At 50.7% G+C, this 20,256-nt stretch overlaps 1 protein-coding gene and 1 long non-coding RNA gene across 4 annotated transcripts in view; one reads left to right on the top strand and one right to left on the bottom strand.

Annotated features, from left to right (window-relative positions):
* Positions 1–12,289: 12,289 nt before the first annotated feature.
* LOC128581367 (uncharacterized) lies at positions 12,290–20,227 on the bottom strand. The gene is made up of 3 exons (XR_008378802.1): positions 20,037–20,227; positions 15,700–15,851; positions 12,290–12,634 (listed from the first exon to the last, which is right to left on the bottom strand). It is a non-coding gene; the product is annotated as an uncharacterized LOC128581367 (long non-coding RNA).
* The window catches only part of ELFN2 (extracellular leucine rich repeat and fibronectin type III domain containing 2), a 52,330-nt gene continuing 51,606 nt past the window's right edge, over positions 19,533–20,256 (top strand). For 2 of the 3 annotated variants that reach the window (XM_053584049.1, XM_053584054.1), the window contains exon 1: positions 19,545–20,102. The gene's annotated coding sequence lies outside the window, so the exon portion shown is untranslated. Of the gene's footprint in view, positions 20,103–20,256 lie in introns of all 3 variants that reach the window. The other variant, XR_008378801.1, reaches the window with a different exon arrangement.

The raw sequence follows: 20,256 nt of genomic DNA on the forward strand, positions 1-20,256 counted from the left end.
GGCCTTTTATTTATTTCATTTTGCACATGAGGAAACCAAGGCACAGGGAGGCAAAGCAGCTTGCTCAGGGGTAAACAGCTTCTACATGGCAGAGCCTGAACTTGGGCTGCGGAGGCTGACCTGCTCTGGCTGCTCTATGGGCTTCTAATTCCCAGTGCTGCCCTGGCCTTGTAAAGCCCAAACCTTTCATCAGCTGGTCCAAGGGGTGGGTGGCTCCAAAAGGTTGATGCCCTGGGCAGGTGGGCAGGTGCTCAAAAGGCCCTTTCCGGGCCTCCCTGCAGGGCCCTGTGAGATCTGCTCTGACCAGGCAGGACACCTTCCCACTTCCCTTTCCTGCCCCCAGGGACTCCTGGGAAATCCTTCAGCTGAGGCTGAGGGACGTGGGACACAGGGACCCGTGTCTCACTAGTGTCTTGGTTCATTTCCTCATTCGGTATTTAATGATCCCCGACCAGAGTGGGGAAGAGGCTGGCAGAAAGCTGGAGGCAGAGAGAGGGAAAAGAGGGGAAGAGAAAATCTTCCCATTAATTTTATGCTTCTCTCTGCCAGCCCTGCCACTCCCCGTGCTGGAAAGTGATCAAGGAACAGCCAAGGCCGAGATGAGGGGACTGATTTATGGGGCATGGCTGGGCGCAGGAGTGAGCATGCCGGTGGCCAGGAGGAAGCAATCTATCACGGCTCCCTGGGAGTAGGGAGGGTGGTGGCGCCCAGCTCTTTACTGCCTGACCCTTTCTCCCACCTGTGTCCCCACTGGGCCACCCACCCTGCCCTGTTCTCTGTCCAGGATCCTCCTCTCGAGGGGGTGGCCTTGCCTTTGAGGCCGCCCCCACCCTTCCCCTTCTTTTTCTTCCCCGGTCCTCTGGAGCTTGCCTGTCCTTGCACCTTGGAGTGCTGGTGGGTGGGGAGGCAGGACCCCTGGACACAACCTTCATCAAATCCCTTCTCTGGGTCTCAGTTTCGCCATCTGTACAATGAGGGCCTCCGCCAAGACCAGCCAGCCTCTCAGGGCAGGTAGACGGTGTGGCTGTGAAGTGAGGCTGGAATGAGGCCCTGCCTCCTGCTGCCAGCTTCCTGCACGTGTGCTGGGCTCTGCACGGGGATGTGTGCCTGGGTGCACAATGGGGGGCTGCTGCAGCTGAGGGTCTGTCTGAGTGCTGTCTGGGTGCTGTGTGCACTACTCCCTTTTGTGTGTGCAGGTGTGTCCCTCAGTTCATACGTGATGAGTCCAGAGCTGCCACTGCGTATGCATGCATGCGTGTGTATGTGTGTGCACAACTGCGCTGTGATCCCTCCACCCGTGCCAGCTTGGGAGGACCCTCCTGGAGCGGCAGAGGGGGTGTGGCTGGTGCTCATGCCCAGGCCCCATCCAGCTGGTTATTTATTGATTAATTCTGCTGCCAGCTGATGGATGCCAAGCCTGTGCCAGGCGCAGGCCCTGGGCTGATTTACATAATTAAAAACCATCAGTAACAGAGCCAGGCCTCACCCGCCAACTGCTTCCTTTAGCATGACAACAGGCTGAGCCTCCCTCCATCACCCCACCCTGTCCTCTGGACCCCAAGGCTTCCTCGCCTCCCTGATCCCTCAGTCTCCGGGCCTGCCCTGCTCTGTGCATCGGCCACCGCCTAGCCCATGATGGAGAGATAGTATCGTGCTGGGATTCTCAGTCACTGACGCTGAAATTCTATTAGTCGGTGGTTCGAAGGTTCTTTGATGGAGAGTTTCAGATTATAAGATTCAGCTGTGATCCTCTGAGAATGTGATTTTTCAAGAGTCTATTACTCTATGTGACAAAGGGGAAAAATGTTTGCTCTCAGCAGCCCTGACTGCTCCCGAGAAGGTGGGGACTGCTATCTGGAGGGCCAGGCTTTCTGCAGAGGCTGCCATGGTGGCTGGGCGTGCCAGCCACTGCTCTACAGAAGAAGACATTTGTCACTGCAGTAGGAGCTGCAGGAAGGAGGACCCAGAGACATGATGGGGAGAAATCTGGTGGCAGCACAGCCTCTGAGAGGACTTTGTAAAACTGGGGAAGCTGTGGAGTGTGTGATGTCACCTCCCTTACAGGTCTCACCTTTGGTGACCTCAGAAAAGTCTCTTGCATCAAGAGAGGCAGTTTGGGGTGATGAGGGTGGGTTCCTCCACTTCCCAGCTGTGTGACCCTGGGGAAGCTACTCAGCCTCTCTGAGCTGTAGCCACCTCACCTGTATGGTAATGGTGGTTGGGAGGATTCAGTGGTAATCCACATACAGTGCTTAGAGTGAAGGCTCGTGAGTGGTGGCTATTACTGTGTGGCAGTGGGTCTTTCAGGGAGACCTTTGTCAGGCATGGCAGGCTCACTGAAAGTAGAGATACACGGGAGTGGGCACACGGGAGGGCTGGGTCTTTTTCTATCACCAGCTGGGGCTGGTGTTCATAGACGTTTGTTGAATGAATGAATGAACGATTTTCTCTTCTCGCAGCCCTTCCTAAAGATTGCACCTGTCCCAGCCACCTGGGGTGAGGGTAGGGGTGTCTGAGACTCTTGGCATCTCTCCTCCTCCCTCTGTTCTCACCTCTGCTTCTTCCTCTCCATTCCCAAAGTTTTCCAGCCCCACTCCTTGCAGTGGGGGTGGAGGGAGTTCCTGTCCCTCCCCACCCAGCAGCAGCCTCCTTCCAGAGCAGTTTGGGGAAGACAGCCGACTGACCCCACGCCCACCACTGTGGCCTGGAAGTGCATGTACAGACCCTGCCCTCAGGACCTCACCATGAAGCACCACGAAGCTTCGTCTTGCACAAAAGGACCTTAGAATCTCAGTCATTGATCAGAGAACCTTAGAATTGAAAACCCCGGAGCAGCGCGGTTTAACGCGTGACATTTTGGATTATACGATGGCAGAGGGCACCCATGTAAACTACCAATCTTAGGTAAGTTAAGAAAAGATTGGTCATAATTTAAAAATCTAGATACAATATAAGGTTTACAATTAATAATAGAACGTAAGGTGGCACCGCCGCTGTGGAAAAACTGTTCAGCAGTTCCTTAAAATGTTAGTCATGGGATTACCATGAGATGCAGCATGGTATGCACCTGATGGGAATGAGACTCAGACTGGAACAGCCACGGTCACAGCAACATCATTCACAATGGCCGAAAGGTGGAAACAACTCAAGGGTCCATCAGTGGACTGGAGAAACCAAGGGTGGTCTGTTCACGCAGTGGAATGAAACTGATGCATGCCACAACCTGGGTGGACAAATTAGACCTCAAAGGACAAACATCGCACGATTCCACCAATGTGAGGTATGAATAGTCAAATTCATTGAGTCAGAGAGTAGAAGAGAGGTTACCAAGGGCTACGGGGAGGGGAACTGGGGAGTTAGTGTTTAATGAGTACAGAGTTTTTATTGAGAATGATGACAAAGTTCTGGCAATGGATGGTGGCAACGGTTGCACAACAACATGAATGTACTTAATGCCACTCAACTGTACAATTAAAAATGACGTAAGTGGTAAATTTTATATTGTGTGTATTTTACTGCAATTTTTCAAAAAAGGCTGAGTATGACTGAGAGGGATGGTTCTGTTTGCAATCCTTTTGTTTTTTTTCTTTTGAGACAGAGTTTCACTCTGTCACCCTGGGTAGAATGCTGTGGCATCATAGCTCACAGCAACCTCAAACTCTTGGGCTTGAGCAATCTTCTTGACCCAGCCTCCTGAATAGCTGGGACTACAGGTGCATGCCACTGTGCCCAGCTAGTTTTTCTATTTTTAGTAGAGACGAGGTCTGGCTCTTGCTCAGGCTGCCTTCCAACTCCTGAGCTGAAGTGATCCACCTGCCTTGGCCTCTCAGAGTGCTAGGGGTACAGGCTTGAGCCACCAGGCCCGACCCCTTCTGTCTTTTTCTTTGTGTGCTCACCATTTTGCCTCCAGGCCCAGTATTCTCAGCACATGGTGGATCCTCAATCATTATTTGCTGAATGGACGAATGGTCAGTCCCATCTGGCTTAACGACCAGCTAGTTTGACCAGCAGGTTGAGTTTCCTATGCAGGCAGCTACTTTCTTTTTCTTCTTTCTCCCCAAGTTGAACAGCCCATCATGAGGCTGCAGGTGATCAGAGATGGTGGAGGCACTGGGCTGTTCTGGGCTTCGGGGATTGGACACAGCCCTAGAGGTGACGAAGAAGCGATTTCTCACGAAAGCCTCATCCCTTGCCGGTCAGAAGAGGAGACACCATGCACGGCACAGGAGAGAGCTGGGATATCGTCGCGACCAGTGGCTGGGACACCGCTTCGGTTGCATTTCACACTGGAGAGGATTCCTTGTTTGGCAGCAGCCCTGGGATGTGGTTTTTAATATGCTCATGGCTGTGTCATCAATTTCTCCGCCAAACACTGGAGAAAAAACATCAAGTACTGAGACCGAGTCAGGCTCTCAGGGATTAAGAAGTTTACCCCCCAGTTTGGTTTTGCAAACTCCTGGTATCTTTTTTTTTTTTTTGTAGAGACAGAGTCTCACCTTATCGCCCTCGGTAGAGTGCCGTGGCGTCACACAGCTCACAGCAACCTCCAAATCCTTGGGCTTAGGCAATTCTCTAGACTCAGCCTCCCAAGTAGCTGGGACTACAGGCGCCCTCCACAACGCCCGGCTATTTTTTTTGTTGTTGCAGTTTGGCCGGGGCTGGGTTTGAACCCGCCACCCTCAGCATATGGGGCCGGCGCCCTACCTGCTGAGCCACAGGCGCCGCCCTCTTTTTTTTTCTGTTTTTTGTAGAGACAGAGTCTCACTTTATTGCCCTTGGTATTTTTTGTTGTTGTTGTTACAGTTTGGTCAGGGCTGGGCTCGAACCTGCCACTCTCGGTATATGGAGTTGGCACCCTACCCACTGAGCCACAGGCGCCGCCCAACTCCTGGAATCCTTTTATCAGAGATAAAAATTGTATTTTCACTCTAAGGTGGCAGAATCAGAGTATTGAAGGTCCTGACTGTATTGCCAAGTCACGTTTCCTAAGATCCAGGGAAATGGTATTTGATGGCATGATAGTGTCATAGGGACACACTTAGCACCCTGTTCCTCATTCCGGAAAACTTCATGTGTACCTTCATTTAACAGTGAGAATTGTTCGAGTTGGAAAAACAGAGTTTTGTTCTGCCCATCTCTTCTGACAGCTGGCTAAAAAGACGTCCACGCGGTGGCCTTGGTTTCATTGTCATTTTCTCAGTTTCTCTCGGCGCTGAATGAAGATCCGGAGGCACATTGTTGCCCGCAGCTGCTGACTGTGAATAAGCACGGAGTGCTGGCACTCGGGGCAAGCGCCTGTACCCGCGTAGCAGTGCCCTTCCTGGCAGCCCGCATGGCAGGCGTGCTGTTGGTTCAGTTCCCAGTGTCCTTTTTCAGTCTACATAGTGGCTTACAAAGTAGTCATCAGCTTACCCCGCACCCAATGTCCTCCCCCGCAGCATCAGTGTTGACTGGTGCCCAAGACACGAATAAATTCACTTCCCCAATGCATGTATGGATCGGGTTGCAAAAGATGGGAAATCCTTGCACTAGAATGTTTATTGCAGCTCAATTCACAATTCCAAGACGTGAAAGCAACCCAAGTGGTCATCAACAGACGAATGGATTAACAAACTGTGGTATGTGTATACCAAGGAGTACGATTCAGCCATAAGAAAAGATGGAGAATTTACATCTTTGTGTTTACCTGGATGGAGCTGAAACACATTCCTCTTAGTAAAGTGTCAAGAGAATGGAAAAGCAAGTATCCAATGTATTCAATACTAATGTGAAACCAATATATAAACAACTACAGGCCCACGTGAAAGAAAAAAATAAGTACAGTCTAGTGGGGGAGTAGGAGGGAGGGTGATTGGCGGGATCTCACCTTTGTGTACAATGTGAAGGTGTTCAGTACACTCCCTAGGGGAAGGGCTCAACTACAACTTGAACTTTACCTTAGAAATGAAAACAATATAACCTAAACATTTGTACCCTTACATTAATCTGAAAAAAAAAAAAAAGGATGGGAAATCCAATTGTAATTGCTTTAATGCATAAAAGTGCATTCCTGAGAGTCTCTCTGCTATGACAAAGGCCCTAATAACTGTGATTTAAATAAGATAGATGATTACATCTCTGTCATGTAACCATCTGAGTGTAATGTGACCCATGCTGATAGGTGCTGCTTTTATTTTATTATCTGCCTTCCTTACCCCACAGGTGGCTCCACCATCTGCTTTAAGATGGCTGCTCCAGCTCCTGCCATTGCATCTGCATTTCAGCTGATGGAAAGAAAGGGCAGAAAAACAAAGGAGAGGTATGCACCTGTTCTTTTGAGGGCATGAACAGGAAGGTGCACAACTCATTTCTGCCCTTACTTCGTTGGCTAGAATCCAGTCCAGTGGCCACACCTACCTGCATGGTAAGCTGGGAAATGTAGTCTTTATATAGGCAGCTATAGGCTTTGGTAAACTATGACTGTAGAAGAAGGGGAGCATGGACATTGAGGGGACAACTAGAAGTCTCTTCATTAATTCAAAGAACAGGGTTGAGACCCCACTGTTGCCAAGTACTGTTGCAGGTGGTGAAGATAGAGCAAGAGATAAGACCACAAATGTCCTGTTTCTCCCAAAGTTTACATTCAAGACGGGTGGAGAGCCTGGTGTCTGGAAGCCAGAAGGAGAGCAGTGGTCAGCTGAGTCAAAGGCAGAGTGAAGGTCTGGCCACGGGGGGGTCACTGGAGAGCTTGACAGGTCAGGAGGTGAGGAAGGACAACCCCTGATTGGAAGGCCTCAGGCATAGGAAGTGGGGTGAAAAAACCCAGCTCTTTGGGCATATTTTCTTTCTATTACTGAAAGGAGAGAAACGAGGACGTGCAGTCAAGTCAGGTCTTTTAAGATGGAGAAATAACAGCATGTGTGTAGTGATGGGAATGGCAGAGAGAGGGAAAAAGGGAATGAAGGACAGAAGGGAAAATGGTGGAGGAACATCCCTGAGGAACTGAGAGAGAATGGGGTCGAGGGCAGTCGGGACTTGGCGAGTGGCAAGGATGGAGACTTAGCTGGAATGGGGAATGTGGGCACCTGTGGAGCCCCTTTTTATTGCACTGCTCCCTCAGCGAAACAGGAAACAAGGTCACGGATGGCTCAGATGAAGGTGGCTGGGAGAGATCTTTGGGGACGGAGGAGGTGAGTGTCTGCTGTTTTCCTTGCCTGACAAGAGGCCTCAGCAGGACAAGATGGCTGCCACAGTTGGCTGTGGTGCTATGTCAGCATTCCTGCAGAAATAGAAAGAAAGTAGAAAGAAAGGAAAAGAAAAGGAAAGAAAAGGTTCTTTAGAAACCCACCTTCTGCTTTCTGCTTAGATCTCATTGGTCTGGCCAGGGTCACATGGCTACCCTAGCTGCAAGGGAGGCTGGGAACTGGGGACAAGGTTCTCAAGATCAGCTTGGAACAGGACATGCCGCTTAATCAAAAGCAGCTAGGTCTCCAACAAGAGAATGAAGAGGGGCATGCTTGCCACCTCGTCCTGCACACGTGCCTAGGTCTGATATGCCCTGCTCACCCATGGCTTTGTGTATCTGTAAGCGAAATACCTACTGGCATGTACGTATGGTAACTACCCACCTTCCATACTGCTGGCTGTTAATTTCATGTCCCCCCTCTGCTAGTAGTATTAAGTGATAAAATAGAAAATAATTTTACCAATATTTAAATTTGTTCACTCTGACTTGTTTACTGTATGGCTGACTTCAGAAGTGTCCTGGCAATAGAATGGCTTTTCTACGCAGGAGGTCACTTCGAATAACACTTCAGTACTTTTGGTCTCTTCTCTGCCTTTAGTGATGGAAGTCATCAATTTTGTACTGAAAAGCTTTATTTTGTGCTTATTCTAGAAACATTCCAGTGGTTCCCCAGAGCGATGCCTTGTTTTGTGGGGGAGTAGATGAAAAAGTTTCAAAGGCTTCCAGCCACCACTGGACGCCTGATATAAGAGACCTCACACTGGTCACAGGTAGGATGTGACTCCTCTTTCAGGTATTTAGGGTTGCACTTTCTATTTTTACTTTTCTTCTGAGCCAGCACATTCCACAGGCATGTGAAATCCTATACACTATTTATGATCGTGCTATATTCTGAATTATAAAAGTTTTGTTAATATTTTCATCCCGACTTTGATGTTTCAACAAACCATTTTACATTATCAATCCATTTTTGTTACTTGGGGCTATCACATTAACAGCAAACGTAGTGAGGGCTTACTATGTGCCAACACTATTCTAAGTGCTTTATAGATATTGTGCTGGTTTTAAAACATGCCCCTGATTTTTGACACGCCTCCTGGGGAGAAGTGGAGTCTGTGTTTCTTCCCCTTAAATCTGGCCTGGACTAGTGACTCGCTTATAACCAATAGAAAACAGTGGAAGACAGCCCTCAGAATGGGATAAAATGTTTGCAGGTTATACCTCTGATAAAGGTCTAATAACCAGAATCTACAGAGAACTCAAACGTATTAGCAAGAAAAGAACACGTGATCCCATCTCAGGGTGGGCAAGGGACTTGAAGAGAAACTTCTCTAAAGAAGACAGACACACGATCTACAAACACATGAAAAAAAGCTCATCATCCTTAATCATCAGAGAAATGCAAATCAAAACTACTCTGAGATATCACCTAACCCCAGTAAGAGTAGCCCACATAACAAAATCCCAAAACCAGAGATCTTGGCGTGGATGTGGAGAAAAGGGCACACTTCTACACTGCTGGTGTGAATGCACACTAATACGTTCCTTCTGGAAGGATGTTTGGAGAATACTTAGAGACCTAAAAATAGACCTACCATTCGATCCTATAATAAATACCTTTACTAGGTTTATACCCAGAAGACCAAAAATCACACTATAACAAAGACATCCGTACCACAATGTTTATTGCAGCCCAATTCATAATCGCTAAGTCATGGAAGAAGCCCAAGTGCCCATTGACCCATGAATGGACTAGCAAATTGTGGTACATGTATACCATGGAATACTATGCAGCCTTAAAGAAAGATGGAGACTTTGCCTCTTTCATGTTTACATGGATGGAGGTGGAACATATTCTTCTTAGCAAAGTATCTCAGGAATGGAAGAAAAAGTATCTAATGTACTCAGCCCTACTATGAAGCTAAATTATAGCTTTCACATGAAGGCTATAACCCAACTATAGCACAAGACTATGAGGAAAGGGCCAAGGAAGGGGAAGGGAGGGGGGAGGTTGGGTGGAAGGAGGGTAATGGGTGGGGCCACACCTACGGTGCATCTTAGAAAGGGTACAGGCGAAACTTACTAAAGGCAGAATACAAATGACTACATACAATAACTAAGAAATGCCATGAAGGCTACATTGAACAGTTTGATGAGAATATTTCAGATTGTATATGAAACCAGCACATTGTACCCCTTGATTGCACTAATGTACACAGCTATGATTTAACAATAAAAAATAAAATAAAATAAAATAAAATAAAAGAAAAGAAAAGAAAAGAAAAAAGAAAACAGTGGAAGGCATGTTTTATGATTTCCAAAACCACTTAGTCTCTTCCTGGTTCTCTTGGGATGCTTGGGGAAAGCCACCCACCGTGTCTGATTCTGCCAGGATGGAGATAGCCACTTTAGTTGCCAGGTCTAGCGGAGCTGCCAACCAATGGCAGGCACCAAGTTCTAGCTGTGTGAGTGTCCAGGGTGGTCCAGCTAGGCCATCAGATGATGGCAGTCCCACCAGACATCTGACTGCAACTGTTTGGAAACCCCAAGCAAGAACAGCCCAGCTGAGCCTTTCCACCTGGCCCACAAAACTGTGACCAAAATAAAAAGGCTAGGCTTTTAAAATTTTTTTGGTACCACTAGAAGTTTTAATTAGCAATAGTAATCAGAAGACAGAGAATTCATTTAATCTCCATTTCTCAGATAAAGAAATTGAGGCCCAAGGCAGCGAGTGGTGGCTCACACTTGCAATCCTAGCACTCCGGGAGGCCAGGGCGGGAGAATCCTCTGAGCTTAGGAGTTCAAGACAGCATTCTGAGCAAGAGTGAGACCCTATCTCTAATAAAAATAGAATAATTAGTTTGGCATCATGGCAGGTGCCTGTAGTTCCAGCTACTCAGGAGGCTGAGGCAAGAGAATCACTTGAGCCCAGGAATCTGAGGTTGCAGTGAGCTATGATGCCATGGCACTCTACCTAGGGCGACAGAGTTAGACGATCTCAAAAAATAAATGGCCAGGCAAAGTGGCTCATGACTGTAATCCTGCACTCTAGGAGGCCAAGGTGGATGGAGAGCTTGAGCTCTGGTGTTTGAGATCAGCCTGAGCAAGAACAAGACTCCATCTCTACTAAAAATAGAAAAAAACTAGCCAGGTGTTGGGGTGGGTGTCTATAGTTTCAGGTACTTGGGAGGCTGAAGCAAGAGGATTGCTCAAGCCCAAGAGTTTGAGGTTGCTGTGAGCTATGCCTCTATGGCACTCCAGCCTGGACAACAGAGTGAGACTCTGTCTCAACAAAATAAAAATTAAATTTAATGTAAAAAAAAGAAACGCGGCCCAGGGAGATTCAGCAACTTGCACATATGCTCATGGTAGAGATGAGGTGAGTACAGGCAGGTGGATTCTAGTCTGCTTCTTCTAGACAATAGTTAAGGGCACAAACAGCAAAGTCAACAAACAAGTAGTAAAGCACAAAATGTAAAATGTGCCAGCCAGGGTAGGCAGCCTCTTGAGGGAAGTTCTGCCCCTTTTGACTCCTTTTTGGATGGATGGACTTCGTGGCACACACCCACCTTTAAGAACTGAGCAATTTCTGCCAAAATCACAGCCAATTTCACAATTCAAATTTGCAAAATGTCAGCGAAAGAATTGCCTTTCTTCTTTCATCTGAAATCTCTAAGCTGCCGAGGGATCCCCAGGGTTTTGAGACCACCCAGGGGAAGCTCTGACCCCTTGACTTTTAGCATTTTAGGTCATGGGAGCTCAGAAATTTCCTGGTGAAAAATATCAGAGCCATAAAATGAGAAGACATCCAATCTATCTGTTGGATCACATTCTGCCCCTTCACTCACTCTAGGGCAAGTAGCTTAACCTCTCCAAGCCTCAGTTTCCCTATCTATTAAGTGGCAGAAGAGCCACTTAATAGATAGGGCAAGTGACCAGGTTTAATGTCAAGTGACCAGGTAAATGTCACCAGTGATCAGTCATATGGCTGTCATGTACCCTGATAAGATATGACAATGATCTACACCTCGGTGCTGGTCTCCCCCACCCATGACCTCAGCTAATGATAAGAAAACATCAGACAAACCCAAATTAGAGGACGGTCTACAAAACACCTGACCAGTACCCTTCAAAACTGTCACGGTCCATAGTATAGATATAGCACAGTTTGCTTATCTATTTCCACCATAAAAAAAGATGGAGACTTTACATGTTTTTTATTAACCTGGATGGTGTTGAAACATATTCTTCTTAGTAAAGTATCACAAGAATGGAAAAGCAAGTATCCAATGTCCTCGATACTAATATGAAGCCAGTAGACAATCCAATACATACTCACATAAGAGAAAAACGCAATTCAATTCAAGTTATGGGGAAGGGGAATGAGGGGGAAGGGAGTAGAGGGAGAAAAGAGGGGGAGTGGGGGAGAAGGGAGAGGGGTGGGGGTGCTCCCACCTAAGGGCACACTGTAAGGGTATATGGCACACAGCTTGGGTGCAGAACACAACTACAAGTGGGACTCTACCTAACAGATGCAAAATTGGAACCTAAGTGTACCCTCGCATTAATCTGAAAAAACAGACAAAACAGTCACGATCATGAAAAACAAGAATGGGCCATGATAAACTGCCACAGGCCAGAGGAGACTAAGGAGATATGACGGCTAAATGCAATGAGGTCTCCTGAGTGGGAACCTGGAACAGAAAAAGGACATTCGTGGGAACTCAAGTGAATCTGAATGAAATCTGGAGTTTAGCTTGTAGGAATGCGCCAGAGCTAATTTCCTAATTTTGACAAATGTACTGTGGTTGTGTAAGATAGTAGCATCAGGAGTATATGGAAACTCTGATTTTTTTCTATAAATCTACAATTATATCAAAATAAAACAGTTATTTTTTAAAAAGGCCCCTGCACAGCTGCTGTTGCTTTTGAATGCCTGGTGTCCTTGCCCCATGCCCTGCAGACAGGCCCTCTCCTGGTCTGACCTGGCCTGGCCAGACCCGGCAAACTTGAGGTGTAGGTTGGCGTTGAGTCATTAGGGCTGTCTTGCGATTGTCCTGAGAGTGGGATGAGATGGGCTGTGGGGGCTGAAGTCCCACAGTCCCCTAAGTGTGAGGGTGGGCAAGAAGCAGGAGATGCGCGGAAATGGGGAAATTTCAGAGAAACCACAGGCAGAGCAACTAGAGGATTTGAGTGAAAAGGTGGGAAGTTGCTTTTTTTTTTGCCCCAGGAAGGCGCTGTGGCTGGGAAGGGAGAGATGCCACCAGGGCAATCTGGGGGTGGACATGCAGCCACCTGACCCAGGGAGAGGTGAAGGAGCATCTGGATCTGGGTTGAGAAGGTCCTTCCCTCGCCTGAGGAGTGGCCAGGCAGAGTTCCGTGTCGTCTTCCTGGGTCCCAGGTCCCCACCTGTAAATGGAGAGGTGGAGTTTTCAGAGACCCGCCTCCAGATCCTGGGCTCCTCTCCCGGCCCCCTCCAGGACTGCCCCATGCCTGCCCCACCCCAGGGCAGAGCAGAGTTCAGTTGCCTATCTTTTCACCCACCCATTTCCTCCCTCACACTGGTCACCCTCCCTCCCTCTCTCCCTTCTTTTCTTTGCACTCAGCCATGCACTTGATCATCTTACTGGATAAATGTTTCTGGAGTGCCAACTGCACACCAGGTCCTCAGCAAGCAGAGGTGAACAGGAACACACCCGCCCTTGCCTTTGTGGCAGGAGGGAGAGGATAGATTTAGGGTGCATTTGGGAGGCGGAGCTGATAGGAGTTGGTGATGGATTAGATCTGCCAGAGCCCAGGTGGCATTCAGATGACATCCAGGTGGCATCTGGGTTTTGGGCCTGAGTAACTTGGTGACAACCACACAAACCCTCCCTTCTCCAGGGAGCCTGGAGAACACAGATCCTCCCTCGCCCAGCTTCTAGCCTGAGAGAGCTTGGGAAAGGGATGCTTCTGGGGAAGGGCACGCAGCAGAGCAGCTGAGAAAGGGACGGCCAGGTGGAAAGATCCCAAGAATCCCGAGTTCATAGCCCGGCTCCAGTAGCAGGAAAACCTGGGTCAATCGCTGCCTCTTCCTCACTGTGTGATCCTGGTGGAACTGCTTAGTGTCTCTGAGCCTTCTCAGGGCGAGGGAGTCCAATGATGAGCACCTTGTAGGGCTATTTTCTTTATTTACTGAGACTTGAGTTCATTTGGAGCACTTGGCATTGAGCCAGAAAGCAATGGTAAACCTTATGATTCTAGGCACAGTGTGGTCAGGTTGCAGAAAATGCCAGATGCCTGTGCAAGGAGCTGGCACTTTACCCCGTGAAGTCAGAGTCTAGAAGTTTTTGAGCAGAGAAAGAACATGAAGAAAACGGCCTGTCAGTGCCTTTCCAGTCCCTGCAGCATCCAGCGCCTCAGAGCTGGCAGCAGGTCAGTGGTGACAAGCCTGGCCATGAGGCTGGTGACCTCTAGCTCCCAGGGGCCTCCGGCTGCCCCAGTTCCAGACCCAGGCAGTAGCATCGAGTGTGCCCCCCACTCCCAGCATCCCTCTGGGCAGGGCCAGATAGATGGTTTAATAATGCAGGCTGCTGGGCTGGCCTCTTGGCCGCTGAGCCAGCTCAGACTCACCCCACCCCCTGCTGTGTCTGCAGGGCCAAAGGCCTGAGGCTCTAGTAGAATCTCAGGATGGCAGGATTCCAGAGCCCAGACCCCAATGGCCCCCACACAACAGCAGCCTCTGCCTAGTGGGCAACATGAGTCAGGCAGATACAGAAGGCTTGAGCACCCCCCTGCCCTCTAGCTCTCCCTAGGGGGTATCTCAGAGGAGACTCCTGGCTCAGAGGACTGGAGGGAGGTGGTCTGCTGTGGGGCTGAAAATGCCTGGTAGATACCACCTCTGTTGGAGCAAGCCTTGGGGGGGGATGATGGGGACACCCTCAGTCTGACACTTGCACCATTGTGGAGGGCAGCTCATCAGGGATCCCCAAGAATCCCCTTTGTGCCTGGGAAGGGGCTGGGCACCCAGGACAAAGACCTGGATCAGACAGGCTGCATTGGTTTGGGAACTGTTCACATTTTCGTGAAGGCACTGAGTGTGCCCAAAGGGGCATCCCCTGTCACTCTCGTGTCTTCCCCCTATCCTAGGGGATGTTCCAGGGCTGCTTTACCAAGCCTGGTGGCAGGTACAAATCTCACCACCCAGTAATGGCAGTCCCAAGCCGGGCAAGCATGGTGCCATTTATAGTCCTGAGGGCTTCCCTGGGACCCCTCCCATAACTGGATCTCTGGATCAAAGGGCATTTACCTGGACACCTCAAAATGCCTCTCAGAGAGTGGCCCTGGCCTCTGGCCCTCATAGGCACTATCTCACTGGGCCACATCCCAGGCTGCCCCACACCCTTCACTCTATTCTAGCCTTATCAGAAACTTCATGACATTCTTTCTACCCCAATAGTCTTGGTTCATGGGCTATGAAGACTATAGACTCTCAGAATCATAGAATCCTACAGAATCAGGCCAGTCTGCTCTGGGATCCACACCTTGGTTCTGTTTTTGCCTTTGTTAGTCTGGATGTAGAGCACAGAACTCCCTCAATTTCCCCAAATATAGCTGATTGATCTCAAACCCCCCTGGCCTCCATGATGGCTCCTGATGGTGGCTTCCTTCTGGAATCCATATCCGGTGTAGTCCCCTCCTACCATGAACAGGGCAAACCAGCATACACAACAATGTGTGACTTCTGATGATAGGTCATAGGAGACATTGTGGCTTCCTCCTTACTATCCCTCTAGGGGAGGCAGCTGCCATGCTGTGAGCACACTCAAGCAGTCCTCTGGCAAAGTCCATGTGACAAGAAACTGAGCCCTCCCACCCACAGCCAGCTCCGACCCTCCAGCTGTGTGAACGAACGGTCTCTGAGGCAGTCCACCAGCCCCAGTCCAGCCTTCGGGTGGGTGCTGCCCTAGCCAGACGACTCCCCTGCAATATGATGAGACATCCCATGCCTGAATCACCCCCTCCCAACTTCCTGACAACAGAAACTGTGAAATAATAAACATTTTTTTGCTGACTTAAGCTACCAGTTTTAAGGTAATTCATTACACAGCAAAAGATGACTCATAAGATAAACATGCAGACTTTCCTGAAGGCAGCAGGGGAGGGAAGGTGGTGGGGAGACTGACTGGGGGAGGGGCTTACACTGCACACCCCATAGCAAAATCATGTAAAGACCCCTTTTAGGATGTCTGTGTTCCTCATGATCTCTTCACAACCCAGCCTCTTGGGGCAGGGGGACTCCCTCTCCTCTCCTTCCTCCTGCCTGTGCCATCTTCCACCTCCTACCTACTCTCTGCCAGCCCCTGGCTTCAAATCCTCTCATCCTTATGAGGCCCAATAATCATTTGTCCTCTAACCCCTGTCTTTGACCTTGCTTGCCCTCACCTGTTCACAGTGCCCAGAAAAACTACACAGCCCTAGATAAGGAGGCCTACCTTTCTGGGAAGGCAGCTCAGCCTCCATTTCTTCCTACTCCATTTTGGGTGCTTCCACGGGGGGCAAGGGCAGAGGCTCAGTTTCTCCTTCTAGGCTCCGTGTCTCATCCCTGGTTCCTCTCTCCAGTGAGTTGTCACCCTCATTTCCAGTACTGGAGGCACAACAGAAAAGTTGATTATAGGTCTGGATCCAAAACAGGAATGTGACACCCCACACGTGCTCTAGCGTGTGTGTTTCTTGGAATCACTTAACCTAATTTTCTTAGCATCAACTTGAAATGCCGTGTAGACCAATAGAACAAAAATTCACCTAAGTAAGGAGGATATATCTTGTTATTTACCTCGAACAATTCATGAAGCTTCTAGGTTTTCTGTGTTCCTTTCACTTTCCCTCCTCTGTTCTCTAAGCACTGCAGAAGGGAAGATCTTCCAGAAAAAAATATTGTAGTGATGTGGCCCCAGCAGTGGGGTTATTTGGATGTGGACCACATCTGGTCAACTAGGGAATAAAGGACATTTAATGGTAGGCTGCCAAGGGCAGCTCCTATGAATCAGTGGGAGATGTCAGAGAAGATGGGGGTCTGGGCAGGGGAGATGTCCACCCATGTCATCTAGCACTGAAGTTTCTGGGATGGTCTGCTCTGGCTGTTTTTCCTATCTACACCTCACTCTACTTTGCCCCACTGGGGGCAGGGAGAGGCATGTTTATCCACATGCCAGCAAGGCTGTACGTGGAAATGGGGAGAAAAGAAATTGGGATGCTGGTGGGAAAGGCGATAGAGGTTGGGTGCCCAGAACAAAGCCCCCCCAATGTCTACTTTTGTGGCTTATTAATGAGAAAAATATATGAATAGGCCCTGCACAGTTCCCAGGCCTGAGTGAGCCCCGATACATAGTAGCTGCTTGATTGAGGTGATCAAGTAAAAAGTAAGTCAGGGGAGAATGAATAACACATTGTGATGTGTGCTATCATTAAAGCCTCCAGTGAGTGTTCTGGGAGCCAGTGGAGGAGGAAGTAGCTCTGCCAGCTCAGCCTAGGGGAGGCTTCACTGAGGAGGTGGTCTTTGAGTAGTCCCTAGTCTGGAAGTAGACAGGTGGAGAAGTGTTCCAAGAAGAGGAAAGGTTTCCCGGGCCGAGGGAAAAGCACGATCAAAAGCACAAAGAAGTGAAGATCATGGAATAAGAGATTCTCAGCATGTTCTGGTGTCCCAGAGCATGTGAGGGGGATACCAGCAGTGCTGAAGGAGTAAGTAAGGTCCTGGCTGCAAAGGGCCTTATTTGGACAAGTGAAGGAGTTTGGGTTTTATTCTCTAGCAGAGCGGGCTTACCATTTGTCTCTGAATCTATTCCTAAGGCAGACATCACCAATTGATCAGACACTTTCTGCAAGGAGCGAGCATTCAGGCGGCTGTTGCCAATCATTTATCAATAGAAATGCAACATATTTGCCTTCCTGCATGGGCTCTGGGAGCTATTGCAGGGGTGGGGGTAGGGTTAAACAGATGCGTGACGTGGGAGGTTGTTGGAGGTATCCAGGTGATAGGGGATGGTAAGGTCTGGCCTGGGACAGTGATTGTGGGGATGGACACATTGCAGTGTGGATTCCAAGCAGTCTCCACAGCTTCCCCCACTGCCTGCAGAATGCTTAGGGTCCTCTGTGTGTGTCTATGTGGGCATGCATTAAGTCTCCTAGGTTCTATTTTAATAAGGAGGTTGCTGTATGTCTTGGCCCCTACTATTCTAGATAGCAGCCACAAACCACATATGGCCACATATTTAAAGTAATAAAAATAAAAATTAAAAATTCAGTTCCTCGGTTGCACTAGCCACAATTCCAACCTCTAGCTGCCTGTGGTTGGTGGCTAGTGTATAAGACAGCGCGGACGGGTATCAGTTCCACCACAGCAGAAAGTTTTATTGGCCCAGAGAAAGCCCAGTAGAGTGTCTAGATGGCAGGGTCCACCTTGAGCCTCAGCTCAGGCTAACTCCATTTTCTATATGGTGGCATTCACTGAATTAAGAGTCTGAAATTCTTACTGATTTTCATCTGCTTACTAAGGGCAAAGTCTCAGAAGGGAGAATTATTTAGAACGTGTTAGAGCTCAAAACCACCTCTGAGCTAATTCAGCCAGACCCAAAGGCACCAAGGGAGAAGAAGGTGCCCACGTCTGAGGTCTCCAGCATTTCATTGGGGGTGTGTGGGGGGCTGCTTTTGTTACCCTCATTTCACAAAGGAGGAAACTGAGGCTCAGAGAGGATTGTGACTTGCACTCTGGCAGATAATCGAGAAAGTCTCGCAAACGGAGCCGGAAGAGGCCGTTTTGTTACTGTCTGCCTGATATTCCTTGGGATCTTTGCTCTGGTTTGTTGGGCTAGAGCTGATAAGGTGGACTTTGCCAGTGCCCCTCAGAAAGCGCGCGCCCCGGGAGCCACAGCCAGGCGGGTAGAGCGGGAAGCACTCTGCAGTTGCGGGTCGGATCCGCCAGAGGGCGCAGGGGCCGTTATGTCGGCGTCTGAGATCTTCCAGCACCTACGCGGAACTGGGGCCCAGTTCGTGCCCAATCTTATGTGGGGAACCCACAATGTATTTGATACGGCTCCTGCCGTTTAGGAGGGCTCAGTTTACAGGGCAGAGACAGTATAATCGCTTGTTTGAGTCTGCAGCGAGGGACCATGGAGGGTGGGTAGGAGTGTGCCTGGCAGCCTGAGGTGCAAGGCAGAGGTGGGGAACACCCAGCAGTCTGTCTCCCTACCCCGAGACAGCGGGTGGTCTGCGTCCCAGCGCTTGCCTGCCCTCCCAGCTCCATCCTGGGACACTTCCCCGGTCTCAGTGGACAGTAGGGAGGAATTTCTGAACAGATATTCTTTCTTCTCTAGTAATACCCAACTCTATGGAGTTTCCAGCATACACACAAGGCTGTTTCACGCCTCTGTGCCTTTGCAGATGCTGTTCCCGCAGCCTGGGACACCCTTCTCCACCTTCTTCAGCTGGCCAACTCCTACTCATCAGTCAGGATTCAGCTCAGGCAACGGCTTCTTCTGGAGAGTCTTCCTCATTCCAGTCCTGGCTGAGATGCCACTGCGGGCGGTTCCCGCGGCCTGGCTTTACTGCCGTGCACCACCTGAGGACAGGCACTGGTGCGTGCAGCCCCATAAAAGTGATCGAGAAGCACAGGGCCGGCCTGCAGCTTCGGAGCCTGGGCTTGCAGCTCACAGGGGCCCAGGAGGAGGTGCTTGTGTGCCCAAGCGCAAGGCTTCTTGCAACTCCCACCTCCATCTCCCAGCGTCCACCCCTTTGCAGGTGGTGCACGTGTGTGAGGGCTTTGGTGGGGGGATGAGGGGGTTGGGGCTGAGGGTAAGGGAGAGGGAGAGGAGGCGGCGGGGTGGGAGAAGCTGGGGGCACCAAGGCCTTATGAAGCATCTCGGGGTTGCAACAGAGCCCAGTAATTCCCTGGGCTTACTCTCAAGGGGTGAGGAAAGGTAATAAGCAGCAGCCGAGAACCCTGGCGCAAAAGTCGGGAGACATGGAATTTAATACTCTCTGCAAACTCGCTGTGTAACCTTGGGGAGTCACTGAGTCTCAGTTGTCTGACCTGAAATATGGGAACAGAGCAGTTACACTTCACCGGCTCCGGCGGCGGGGGTGTGGGGATGGGTCCACCCGCGGAGGCGGAGCCCAGGGCTGGGGGCGTCCCCGGGTGGGCCGGCGGACGCTGGGGGGCGCTCCGCACCTCGGGCTGCCCGCCCCGCCGCAAGTTTCCCTCCAGCTGTTGAATACGCCGGCGGCGGGGACCGGACACGGACCCGGACCCTTCTGGATGAGCAGGGCTGGGGCAGGGACAAGGGTGCGTGCCCGGCCGGTGCCCGGGGCTCGGCGGGTCCTGGTGCCGCCGCCCTCCCTGGACGCTGCAGCTGCCGCGGCGGAGCCAGGCGCAGCCCCCGCCTCGCGGGTGTGTGTCTGTGAGCGTGCGTGTCCGCGGACGACAGCGGCCAGCAGAGGGGCGGGAGAGGTCTTGCTGCGGAAGGGCCTGCGGAGGCAGCCGGCGCCGGGCCCGGAGAGGCGGACGGACAGACCGGCGGACCGCCAGCCGGCCCCGGCCTGACGCACGCAGCGCTGCGGCCCCTCCCGGGCAGAGGCGCGGCGGCGGGCGGTGGGGGCGGCGGTGTCTGCGCGCACACGCTCGCTCACAGACACACACAGACACACGCGCGGGCCGCCCCGCAGACACACGCCACGCACAGAGCCCCGGCTCGGCGCGCCAAGCCCGCGGGCGCCGCGCACTTGCACCGCTCTCTCACACTCACACTCACACACTCACACTCACACTCGCACTCACCCGCAGGCCCCGCAGCGGCTGCTGCCGGGAGGCGGCGCTTGGCCGGGATCGCGGCTGGGGCAGGAGGTGAGTGAATTCCTCAGGATCCTGCGTCCGCGGCTGGCCGATGAGAGTCGGGGCTGGAGCCGGAGGGCACCCCCTCTGCTAACGGGGGTGGGGCTTGGAGGGGGCCACAGAAGGGGGAAGATGAGACGAGAGAGCCACCTCCAGTGCCTCCGGG

This window comes from Nycticebus coucang, chromosome 3, assembly GCF_027406575.1.
Source record: "Nycticebus coucang isolate mNycCou1 chromosome 3, mNycCou1.pri, whole genome shotgun sequence".
Lineage (NCBI taxonomy): Eukaryota > Metazoa > Chordata > Mammalia > Primates > Lorisidae > Nycticebus > Nycticebus coucang.